This window comes from Pelodiscus sinensis, chromosome 12 (genome assembly GCF_052426305.1).
Source record: "Pelodiscus sinensis isolate ZL-2025 chromosome 12, ASM5242630v1, whole genome shotgun sequence".
Classification (NCBI taxonomy): Eukaryota; Metazoa; Chordata; order Testudines; family Trionychidae; genus Pelodiscus; species Pelodiscus sinensis.
Window position 1 is genome coordinate 4,510,955 of NC_143063.1, and position 11,642 is coordinate 4,522,596.

At 62.1% G+C, this 11,642-nt stretch overlaps 1 protein-coding gene across 2 annotated transcripts in view; it reads left to right on the top strand.

Moving 5' to 3' along the window:
* The window catches only part of CCDC102A (coiled-coil domain containing 102A), a 54,684-nt gene that overhangs the window by 19,776 nt on the left and 23,266 nt on the right, over positions 1-11,642 (top strand). The gene's annotated exons all lie outside the window — the stretch shown is intronic.

Below are 11,642 nucleotides of genomic sequence, written 5' to 3' on the forward strand. Positions count from 1 at the left end.
CAGAACAGGCACAGATGGGAGGGAGGCATCAAAGGGGTCGGAGCGCTGGGAGAGGCGCATGGCAGGTGACTTGTCTCCCGGCTCAGCTCTGTGATTAACTCTGTGTTAATATTTTGGTATTCTTCCACCTGTGCTGCAAAAATAGTCCCTCAAACTGGGGAAAATCCCATTGTGCTCAAGGGCTTTCTTTCCTTTGCCCTTGTGCTTTTGGGTCAGTCACAGGAACCACAATCGCAAACCCTGTCCATGATCCCAGAGTCGCTGGATGTGTCTGCTGGGTGTCAGGGAGATAGTTCAGATCTGTGTTTCTCACTCAGTGGTATGAGCGCCCTTAGGGATACTCGGGAGAAGTCCGGGGGGTACGTCAACCCAACTGAAATTTGGAGACAACAGAATTTTTAGGTTTTGCAGAGTTTTAGTATTTTTGTACTTTTTACACCCAAAAGTTTCATCGCCCGCCCGGCTGCGATTAAGTTGTTTAAACAAATGTGTTGCAATGGTAGGAAAAAAATGGGTGTGTCTGAAATCTGTAGGTACTGGGGGTACTTCTAATTTTTTTTAAAGGGGTACTTTATGAAAAAAGGTTGAGAAACACTGGTTTGGACGACTGATGGTTTGGTTGTGCTGGGTAGGTTTCAGGTCCACGTCACTGCGACAGTCCCACCTCTGGGAGCTGTTGTTTTGTGCGGCTTGTCCGCAGACTCAGGTGCATGGTCAGGCCACAGTGGGAAGGTTTCCTTGGTGTCCATAATGGCTGGGAATGTGACACCGAACCTGCCAGCTGGGCAGAAACCGGGGGGCCAGCAGGGCCGTGCTGGTGGGAGCTAAGCCCTGCGTGCCAGCTCCGTCTCCCTGTCTCCGCTCCGTTCGGAAGAACGCTCTCACACGCCGCCCTCCCAGCTGCTTTATGGGAGGGAGAGGAAGAGGAATGCGATCTCCCTCTTTCTGCTGTTTGCACAGGGGCGGGAGGAGGATCAGGCCAGGGGATGCGGCCTCCCTCTCATACCAACACTGGAGTGGAAGGAGAGGGACCCGGCGAGGAGAAGCCGTTTCCTGCGGGGGCGGCGGTGCTGGCTGGCTACAGGAGGCCTCGCTTGAGGAAGACAGGCCAGACAAAAGAATCTGTTCTTCGTGTCCGCTGGGCCTGGAGCTTCCTCACCGCCCCCTCCGATCAGCTTCTCAGCTAGTGCGGCGCTTTTCCAGTCCGCTCCGCCGGAGCACTGTGCTCTCGTCCGGCGCATAGGCCAGGGCCAGCGTCCCAGCCTGCAGCTCGGCTCTGCCAGGGAGCTGTGCTGTGCAGAAGAGGCTGGATAGCAGGCAGGCAGGAGCGAGCGAGGCCAGGCCTGTTCTCTCCCCTTCGCGCCCCTCCGGCAGGGCGTGGCAGGCAGCTTGTGTTGTGGCGTTTGGCTGCAGCAAAGTGGAAATGTCGGAACAGCCCAGTGGAAAATTGGCGCAACCCCCTTTCCCTTCCAAGCCAGCGCCCCCTCCCCCGTGTCTGCGTGCTGTCTGGCTGCTCGCGGCAGCCACCTTTCATGTGGGCAACGCGGCTTGGAAACGGGCAGGCCTGCAGCTCGTTAGCGAGAGCGGCGGGCCGCCTGCTTCCCCCTCCTCATCGGAGTGGGGCCCGGAGCCAGGAGGAAGAGCCAGAGCACGACCCGGCCTCCCTCTCCCAGCCCCGCGATGGGGCAGCTGCTCTCGTGGAAGCGCTGGGAGGGCGCCCGCTGCCCCAAGTCGCGTCTCAGGGAGGGAATGATTTTGCGGGTTGGACTTTCATCCATGGCAGAACCATCCCGGAGACGCTTCCAATAGGCTTCCCCGCTCTGCGCACATGCATGCCCCCTCCTCCCCACATCGGCCTCTGTCCCCTCGCTCCTCGCTCGCAGGTTGGCACAGCCATGCCCGGGGTGCCCGGCTCATTCCTTGCTGGTTCTTGCTGGGGCAGTGGGGAGGGAGCGGGCGTCGTTCCTGCTGGGGAGGAGCCAGGAAGCAAAGGCTGGAAGTTCGGGGCCAGTTCCCTCCTCCCCTGAAGGCGGTGGGGCTGCTCCAGGCGTCGCTTTGGCCCCGGTGGCTGCGTGCGAGTGTGGTTTTCTGCAGACTTGCGTCGTGGCGCGTGGGCCAAGGACTCTCCAGTTTCGTGCTTTTCAGAGTCGCTCTCTTGCTCTGCGCGGAGTCTTCCGAGGCCGGGGAGGGCAGAGGGGGAGATGGTTTTGACTAAGAATCCTGGGGAGCAGCTGCTCTGACCCCTAATTCATGGGTACCCCGGCCCGTTGGCCCCGGCAGCTTAAAGCAGCCTGAGGGGGCTGCCCTGACTTTACATCCCGGGGGCCCAAAGCAGCTGGGTGTAGTAGTCCTGGCGGTGGGAAAGAACCACGTGCAGCGGGGGACGTAGCCTCACCTCTGGGGGAGCACGTTCTGATCTGGGGCTGAGGGCTGGGAGCCTGACCCCATGGGGCCTATGTGTTGCGGACCCTGTGCAGTACAGGTCATGGCCAACTGCAACCCCCCCGCAGAATTCCTGAGGGTGGCCCCAAGCTCATGAGACTGGCTTTGAAAGCAGGAGATTGGTAAGTAACGTGTGGAGTGTGGGGGGGGGGACTGGTCCAGCTTGCTTCTGCAAGCACCAGGGTGAGAAACTTCCTCTCTTTTATAAATAGAAATCAGAGATTCCCACAGACTACAGGAGCCGGGGCTTCAAAACGAGCTCCCCGGGAGTTGTCATCACTGTCACTGTGTCCTGCCGGGGGTGCTGTCCGTTATTGCTGTTTCTTGTGGCTGTGCCAGCTGGCCTCAGGCAAGGATCCAGGCCCCACTGAACTAGGCACCTCCCTGGCATATAATGAAGAGACAACCCCTGCCCCAAAGAGCTTCCAATCAGAATATCCAGTAGGTGCCTGCCGTGGGTGTTAATTTCCAGCCGTGAAGTACATCTGTGGTGGGAATTCCGGCTCCGCTGATGTTCCTGCTAACTTTTGCTGTAACCTCTCTGTGGTAGCTGCAGCGTATCCCAGCATGCCCCTCTCTTTTCCTCGCCATCGAGCCAAAAAGTGGGTCTCCACCTGGCACTGGCAGATTGCCCAGAGAGCGTCACTTTCTGCCCGCACTGCACAAGGGGCTGTGGTAGAATAAAGAAGATTGTGTTGGGGAGATGCACGAATGGAAGCAGGGGCCTAATTCCCATTGGACTTTCAATCAGAGGGAGGCGCCTAACTTCCTTTGGCCTAAAGCGCCGCTGGCTCCAGTCTCGGCTTCACCATGAACTTCTACCTTGGACCTGCGCGGCTCCCTCCAGCACTGCTCACCTACCCTCCGCAAAGCATGTGTCTGTGCATGCCCTCATGAGACATGCTGTGTTATCAGGGCTGGGGCAGGGGATATGTCTATGGCCCAAGTTCAGGGCACCTAGGCTCTCTTCCTGACCCTGCCACTCTGTGCCTCAGTTTCCCCTGCCGTGCAATTAGGATAATGTGCCATAAGCACATGCATGTTTCTCCTGCACCCTCCATTGCCTGAGCACAACCATTACGCTGGAGACAGCGCCCCGGGGGTGGTGCATCTTGGGTCGTTATCATCTGTGACGGGCTTTGAGCCTCAGCGGGATGGGACTTTACATCTTTCCAGGGTCATTATTTCCTGTTCCATGATCACTCACAGAGCAGGGCCCCAGGAGACCCAACTTCTGGCTTCTTCTCCTAGCTTGGGGGAAGCGTGTGGCTCTTGGCCTTCCTCGTGCGAGGTGCTGCAGTGACAGGTGCCACGTGAAACTATGTGACATAGCTCCCGGCCCTTCCACTCACCCGCCGCGTCGTCTGGGGCAGATCCCCTCCTGCTCTGCTTCCCCAGCTGGAGAACCCGGGGACTGACGCAGCGGCAGCGCCAAGGGTGGCAGGCAAACCGGCGTGCAGATCATCTCCCTAGACCCAGGGTCTGCTGTCCTGAGCTGCCCCACAGGGCTGTGCAAAGCCTTTGATAGGCTTAGGTGCAAAGGCTAAAGCCAGGCAAGGTCGCCGTTATAAATAGGGAAAACCCTTACGCGTGTTCCCTGCCTTTGGGCTCCCGTCTCCCAGCAAACGCCCAGTTCCCAGTGGGAGCGGGAGTCCTGGGAGAAGCTGAGCAGAGAGCTGCCCGCGCTGTGCAGGAGACGGGCAGAGCGGTGGTAAGGGGCGGGTTGCTGTGGGCGTGGCCAGCTGCCCAGGTTTAATGGGGTGGGGAGAGCCGGGGTCAGAGGCTGGGAGAGTTTCTGGGGGTTTGCTCTCGGACAGTGCTGGGACCGGAGCTGGGGAGAGGGAGGAGTTGATGAATTAGTCACTGCCGGGAGCTGTGGCGTTTGGAGTGGCTGAGAAGGGGAGAGGGGCAGGATGTGGCCCAGCTCCTGCAGGTGCGGCGGTGCAGGGCCCTGTGGGTCCTCTGGGTGGCATCTTGCCCCTCAGACAGCTCTGCCTGGGCCCAGCCGGATGCTCAGCAGGTGCTCGGTGCACATGGCTGCTGGGCTGGGAGGCCCCTCGGGCCGGCAGGGAGCGAACACCTGCTCCGAGTGCCGCTGCGGAGCACCTCAGTGCCAGGAGGCTGGTTTGTAAATGTGGGGTGAGCACTCCGGCCACGGGAGCAGCAGTCTCCAGTGGCAGAGAGCAGGTGTGTCCGTCCCCTGGGCCACGAGGGCTGGGAGCGCCGCGCAGACGTGCCTGCTCAGCTGAGCCCTCTGGACCCGCTCAGAGCCTGGATCACAGGCCCCGCGTCCGAGCGCAAAGGTGCCACCTTGCCAGAAGTTGCTCTCCCGGCCTCTGAGCCCCTGGGCTAGTGCGCCCGGCCTGGCTCCCCTCTGAGCCCCTGGGCTAGTGCGCCTGGCCTGGCTCCCCTCTGAGCCCCTGGGCTAGTGCACCCGGCCTGGCTCCCCTCTGAGCCCCTGGGCTAGTGCACCCGGCCTGGCTCCCCTGTGAGCCCCTGGGCTAGTGCGCCCGGCCTGGCTCCCCTCTGAGCCACTGGGCTAGTGCGCCCAGCCTGGCTCCCCTGTGAGCCCCTGGGCTAGTGCGCCCGGCCTGGCTTCCCTTTGAACCCCTGGGCTAGTGCGCCCGGCCTGGCTTCCCTTTGAACCCCTGGGCTAGTGCGCCCGGTCTGACTCCCCTGTAAGCCCCTGGGCTAGTGCGCCCTGCCTGGCTTCCCTCTGAGCCCCTGGGCTGGTGCGCCCAGCCTGGCTTCCCTCTGAGCCCCTGGGCTAGTGCGCCCGGCCTGGCTCCCCTCTGAGCCCCTGGGCTAGTGCGCCTGGCCTGGCTCCCCTCTGAGCCCCTGGGCTAGTGCACCCGGCCTGGCTCCCCTGTGAGCCCCTGGGCTAGTGCACCCGGCCTGGCTCCCCTGTGAGCCCCTGGGCTAGTGCGCCCGGCCTGGCTTCCCTTTGAACCCCTGAGCTAGTGCGCCCGGCCTGGCTCCCCTCTGAGCCCCTGGGCTAGTGCGCCCGGCCTGGCTCCCCTGTGAGCCCCTGGGCTAGTGCGCCCGGCCTGGCTCCCCTGTGAGCCCCTGGGCTAGTGCGCCCGGCCTGGCTCCCCTGTGAGCCCCTGGGCTAGTGCGCCCGGCCTGGCTCCCCTGTGAGCCCTTTTCCAGCCCGGCCTGGCTCCCCTCAGCATTCGCTGCTCTTGGCCTTTGAGGTCTCCGGGCACATTCTGGTCAGCGAGAACGTTGCTGCATTTTCTGGTGGGTCCACGGCCATCTGCTGCTGCTGCCACACTCTGACGAGGCCTGTTCACCCTCCGGCTCCCCTTTCTGTTACCGCCCGTGATTTATGCCCCCAGACTGATCCCGCACCCCCTTCCCTCCCAGCCCTTCCCGTGGCGTTGTGGGGCGGGGAGTGAGCTGGGGCGGGGTGGACGCGCATCCGAGAGCCGAGCGGTGTAAAGACCTTTCTGGCCCAGGCGTGAGTAAAGTAGAAGGGGGCAGGGAAGAGGCTCCCACGCCAGGGTGGGGGGTGAGGGGGCCGTATGCAGAACAGCTGGAGGGCGAGAGCGAGGAGCACAGGGAGGGCTACTTAGAGTCTGGAGCCATCAGTGGATGCTGCAGGCAGGGGAGCACAGACCCTCCCTGGTGCGACTGTACTGACTTTGCTTCCCTCCGTAGACTTCCCCGGGGCCAAGCCAATGAACAGCAGCTCCGGCTCTGGCCCGGTATTGCTGGCCAGCCTGGCCGTGGAGCACGGGGGAAGGAGACGCCAGGAGCAGCAAGGAGCAGGCGCGGCGGGGGCGTAGGGAGCGGGCACGTACAAAGGGGGACAGAGCCGGCGCCCCGAAGCCTTTCCAAGGGGCAGAGCTGGACCTGCGTGAGGAGGAGGAGGGGAAGCCACGCTGGGGTCTGCTGAGGCAGGGCTTGGACAGATGGCCTGGAGCCAGGGATCCTTGTGCCAGAGGCGGGGAATTGCCGGGGCACGAAGACGAGTTGTGGAGGTGGGGCTGGAAAAGGAGCGAGCTAGGAAAGAGGAAAAAGCCGGGCAGCCCATTGCGGCCAATAGCAGGGTTCCCACTGGGTCAGCTGGGAGCAGGATTGAGGCCAGAGGGGCTGTAGGACAAGCTGGGCTCTGAGCTCCTGCGGCGATGGCCGGCCAGCGAGAGGGAGGCCGAGGAGCCAGGGTCCGGCAGAACTCCAACGGGCCGGGATGTGCTGGGGAGGCCGGGCTCCCGAGGGCAGCAGGATGCAGCTGTGGTTTCCCCAGCCCAGGGAAGTGGCCTCGAGCGCCGGGAGCTGCAGCCAAGTTGAATTGCGATGGGCGGGCTGGCGGAAGCGTTCCTTGTTTCCAGGTCTCTCCCCGGGGCTCCGGTCGGGTGCACGGCCTGGGGAGGGGGGCGGCTTGACGCCCACAAGGGGGTGAAGCTGCCCTAGGGGGCTGAGAGAGCCACATAAATCCTGTGTCAGGCACAGGACTTGGTGCCCAGCTCTCGTCAGCCAGGCAGAGGGGCAGTTAAGGGAAGGCCAGGGAGAGCGTGTCTCGGGGCCCCTGTGGACTCTGCTCCCCATAGAGGGTGAGCGGGGTGGGGTGGAGCGCTCCGGCCGCAGGGCACTGTGGTGGGGCAGTGCTTGGCAGTGGTTAGGGCTGCCCTCCAGGCTCCCCATCACAGCAGGGCACCCCGACAGGACGGGGAGGAGCAGATGCTGCAGGATCTCAGGCTCCTCACCTCTTTCTCCCGGCCGAGGAGGGACCCCGTGCACCAGCAGGGCAGAGGCAGACAGCTGGCCCCGGCCCCTGCCTGCGTCTTCCAGATCCCTGGCCCAGCGCAACCCTGGGGAGCCCTGCCAAGGCCGGGGGTGCAGCCCGAGCCACAGGGACGCTGTCGGGTTTCAGTCACTTTCGTCATGCAGCACGTGGAGAAAACGCTCTCGTCTGAGCCCAGCCCGGTCCAGGAGCCAAGCTGCCAAAGGGCAGTGGTTGCCCTCGGCCCGGCTGGGTGCAAGCGCTGTCGCTGCCCCACTGTGCCCCTGGCACGGCACATCCGTCTGGGGCATCTTACAGCGCCAGCCCCCAGGAAAAGGGGCAGCTTTCATCGGTTGCCTGGCTCGAGTGCAACGCAGCAGGCGCCGGCAGGGCTGGGCTTCTGGTGGTGCCTGGAGAGGGAGGAAGGCAAGAGGGCTCCTGATCAAAGCACGCCCTGAACCCCACCGCCCTGGCCTGCCTCCGTCAGGCGCGCTGCCCCGCGGCTTCCGCATGCGGCCGGGGAGTTCCCAGCATCTGGCTGGAGTGACGCTGCCAGGCTGGATCTTGAATCCAACCGCCCCACAACCTGTTCCAGAGCCCCTCAATTGTCAGGCACTCGCATCCGTGTTTAGCCTGACCCCTCCCCCCCACGTGCGTGTGCGTACACACACACACACACACACACACACACACACACACACACACACACACACACACACACACACACACCAGTCCTGGGGTCCAGCCACATTGAGGACCCCTTTGGTTTTGGTTGCTTCAGGTCAAATGTAGCGTGTGTGAAATGTGTGTGTGTGTGAAATGTGTGTGTGTGTGTGTGTGTGTGTGTGTGTGTGTGTGTGTGAAATGTGTGTGTGAAATGTGTGTGTGTGTGTGTGTGTGAAATGTAGTGTTTGCGTGTGTGTGTGTGTGTGTGAAATGTGTGTGTGTGTGTGTGTGTGTGTGTGAAATGTGTGTGTGTGTGTGTGTGTGTGTGAAATGTAGTGTTTGCGTGCGTGTGTGTGTGTGAAATGTTGTGTGGCTGTGTGTGTGTGAAATGTAGCATGTATCTCTGTGTGTCTGTGTGAGAAATGTAGTGTGTGTATCTGAAATGTGTGAGTGTGAAGTGTGTGTCTGTGTGTGTGTGTGTACGCACACGCACGTGGTGTGAAACGTAGTGTGTGTGTATGTCTCTGAGTGTGAAGTGTGTGTGTGTGTGAGAAATGTAGTATGTGCAATGTCCGTATTTTCTGTTTTTCCGGCTGGGTGCCGGATGGAAGCCTGTGGGGGGCTGTGGGTGGGGGCTGGGAGGCGGGCCGTAATCAGCACTGGGAGCCTGTGGTTGGGTGCAGAAGCTTGGCGGGACGGGGTGGGGGGTGGCTGGGAGGCGGGGCGCGATCGACGCTGGGAGCCTGTGGTTGGGTACAGAAGCTTGGCGGGACGGAGTGGGGGGTGGCTGTGAGGCGGGGCGCGATCGACGCTGGGAGCCTGTGGTTGGGTACAGAAGCTTGGCGGGACGGGGTGGGGGGTGGCTGTGAGGCGGGGCGCGATCGACGCTGGGAGCCTGTGGTTGGGTACAGAAGCTTGGCGGGACGGAGTGGGGGGGTGGCTGGGAGGTGGGGCGCGATCGACGCTGGGAGCCTGTGGTTGGGTGCAGAAGCTTGGCGGGACGGGGTGGGGGGTGGCTGGGAGGCGGGGCGCGATCGGCGCTGGGAGCCTGTGGTTGGGTGCAGAAGCTTGGCGGGACGGGGTGGGGGGGTGGCTGGGAGGCGGGGCGCGATCGGCGCTGGGAGCCTGTGGTTGGGTGCAGAAGCTTGGCGGGACGGGGTGGGGGGTGGCTGGGAGGCGGGGCGCGATCGGCGCTGGGAGCCTGTGGTTGGGTGCAGAAGCTTGGCGGGACGGGGTGGGGGGGGTGGCTGGGAGGCGGGGCGCGATCGACGCTGGGAGCCTGTGGTTGGGTGCAGAAGCTTGGCGGGACGGGGTGGGGGGTGGCCGGGAGGCGGCGCTGGGAGCCCTCAGCTGGTTGCGTGTGAGGAGGAGTGACGCCGTGGGGAGGAGGGGAAGCCCCGTCCCTGCCCCGAGCGCTGGTCACGCGCGTTGCGGCGCCGTCGTCCAGAAGAGACGCCCGCAGGCGCTTTGTGGTTGCGTTTAGGCGCCTCCCTTGGGCGCTCAGCCAAAACCGACTGGGGTGGAATTTCTGCCTCTTCCCACTGGGTCACCAAAGACCAGGCTGTGGGGGAGTCACCTTCCCACCCATGGTCCCCCCCCACCCCGCCCTGCCATTGTGTTGCCCGGGGTCTGCCTCTCTCCTTGGGGTAGCAGGCTCTGCTGCCTCCCCCTCTGTTCCCAGCTTGGTGGCTCTTGGCGGCAGCCGCAGGATGTGTGTTCGGTGCGGGTGGGTTTTTTTTTTTTGCTCGACAAATTTTTAGCCCGTGTGTTCGGTATTTTTTGGGAGACCATCTGGCAACCCTAGTAGCAATCACTCTCCAGAATGTGAGCTGGGGCTGAAGCCGGCCAGGCTGCCCGGCCCTCCAGAGTGCGTCCCAGCCGGCCAGCTGCTGCCACCTTGCCTCAGTGCCGGCTCTCTGGCCCTGCCTCACCCCTGCCAACAGAGAAGCTGGGTGGCTGCCTCTCATGATAGGCCCCTGGCTGGTTCCCCAGCCCCAAACTGCACCTTGGCACTGCCAGCTCCTCCCAGGTGCGTACGTCCCTCGCCTGCTCCGTGTCTCTCCCTCCGCACCTGACAACCTGCTTGTGGCGCGCGCTTCCTGTTCCCGTGCCGAGAATTCCCCGCGAGCGTTGCTTCCCCCCCCGGGGCGCTATCCAGCTCCCGGCCTGGGCCCCCTCGGCCTGGCGGCACCATGGAACCGGCACGGCCCCTCTGGAGCACTTGCCCCTGCCACATCTGCGAAGGTGTTTCCAAGGACCACTTGCTGCGAGCTGAGTGCAGCCTGGGAGGTCCTGGCGAGGGCCAGGGAAGGGGCTGTGCAGTGAAGACAAGTCCTTAGGTGGCAGCTTAGCAAAACAAAGGCCCAGAGGCAACTTGATGCTGGTCTATCGAATCTGTGTCCGGCGGGAGCTCTTTCATCTCGCGGATATGGGCAAAATAAGAGCCAGCGGCTGGAAGAGGGACAGATTTGAGCTGGAAAGGAGAGGCGATGGAATGAGCCACGGGGAGAGCTTGCCCAGGGATGGGGTGGATGCTCGGTCGCTTGACTTGTTCAATCAAGATGGGATGGGATGCTGTTTGACCCGACGCTTACGCACAAGTCACTGAAGAGAAGAAGAATTCCCTCCTCGTAGGAAGGGTGTGGGGGGGAATTCTCTGGCCTTCGGGGTGCAGGAAGTCGGCCTAGACCCATGGCAGTGGCCTCTCCCCACTTTGAAACCTGCACTGCAGTTTACCCTGCACCGCCTCGCCCGGCCGGCACAGCTGTGGGAAGGTGAGTTGGGTTCCGTTCCGGTTTGCACAGCAGTAGGGTTGCAGGCTCCGTTTGGACTGGAAGCTCTTCTCCGTGGATGGCGTAAGACAGGAGTTGTTCTTACCCCTCCCCTCCCCCCATGCTATAAAACCTCCATGGCTCACCTGGGCCACAATACCGGGTTTTCTGCATATAACAGCCAGGGCTGGCATTAGGGGTTAGCAAGCAGAGCAGTTCGCCCTGGGGCCACCGTGGGCCCCACAAAGTTCAGTTGCTCAAACCTGGGTGGCGGGGCGGGAGTCCCGGGCTTCAGCTTTCTGTCCCGTGCCTCAGTGAGTCTAATGCTGGCCTGTTTGGCAGACCCCCTGAAACCTGCTCATGGCCCCTAGATGGGCAAGGACGCTGGGTGGTAAGGGGGAGAAAGGACGTCGCTGATTTCTAGAGTCCGGACAGAGTGGGCAGGGCTGGCACATTTGAGCTTGTGCTCTGGAAATTCTTGAGAGGAAATGTTGATACATTGTCCTATATGGACTCATAGGCTACGTCTAGTCTATGGAGGTTTTCCAGGTTACCAGAGGTATCCCGGAAAAACTCTACCACGTCCAGGGAATGCGTCTGCGCTTCCGACATTTTTTGCGGAAGAGCAAACGTGCTCTTTCAGAAGCACAGTCTTCCTCGTGCCACAAGAAAGAAGGGCTCTTCTGAACGGAAGTTTTTCCAAAATTTGGCCCCGTGTAGACAGGACAAAACTATCGGAAAAAGGTACGCAAATTGTGGCACATAATTTGCGTACCTTTTTCCAATAAAAAGCGGCAGTGTAGACATAGCCATAGCGACGCTGGGCTGGAAGAGCCCTCGAGCGGTCAGCCCGCAGTGCGGAGGCAAGATACAATTTACCGGGACTCATGGTAAAATCTTTGTGGAAATCACCACAGGAGACTCAGTGTGAACAGTGAGACAAAGCCCAATTCCAGTCCATAACGTTGGCACCCAGGAGAGTTTGGATCAACCCGTTTTGGGTGCCCCTCTTGGGTGTCCAGCTGGAGACGCCGGGG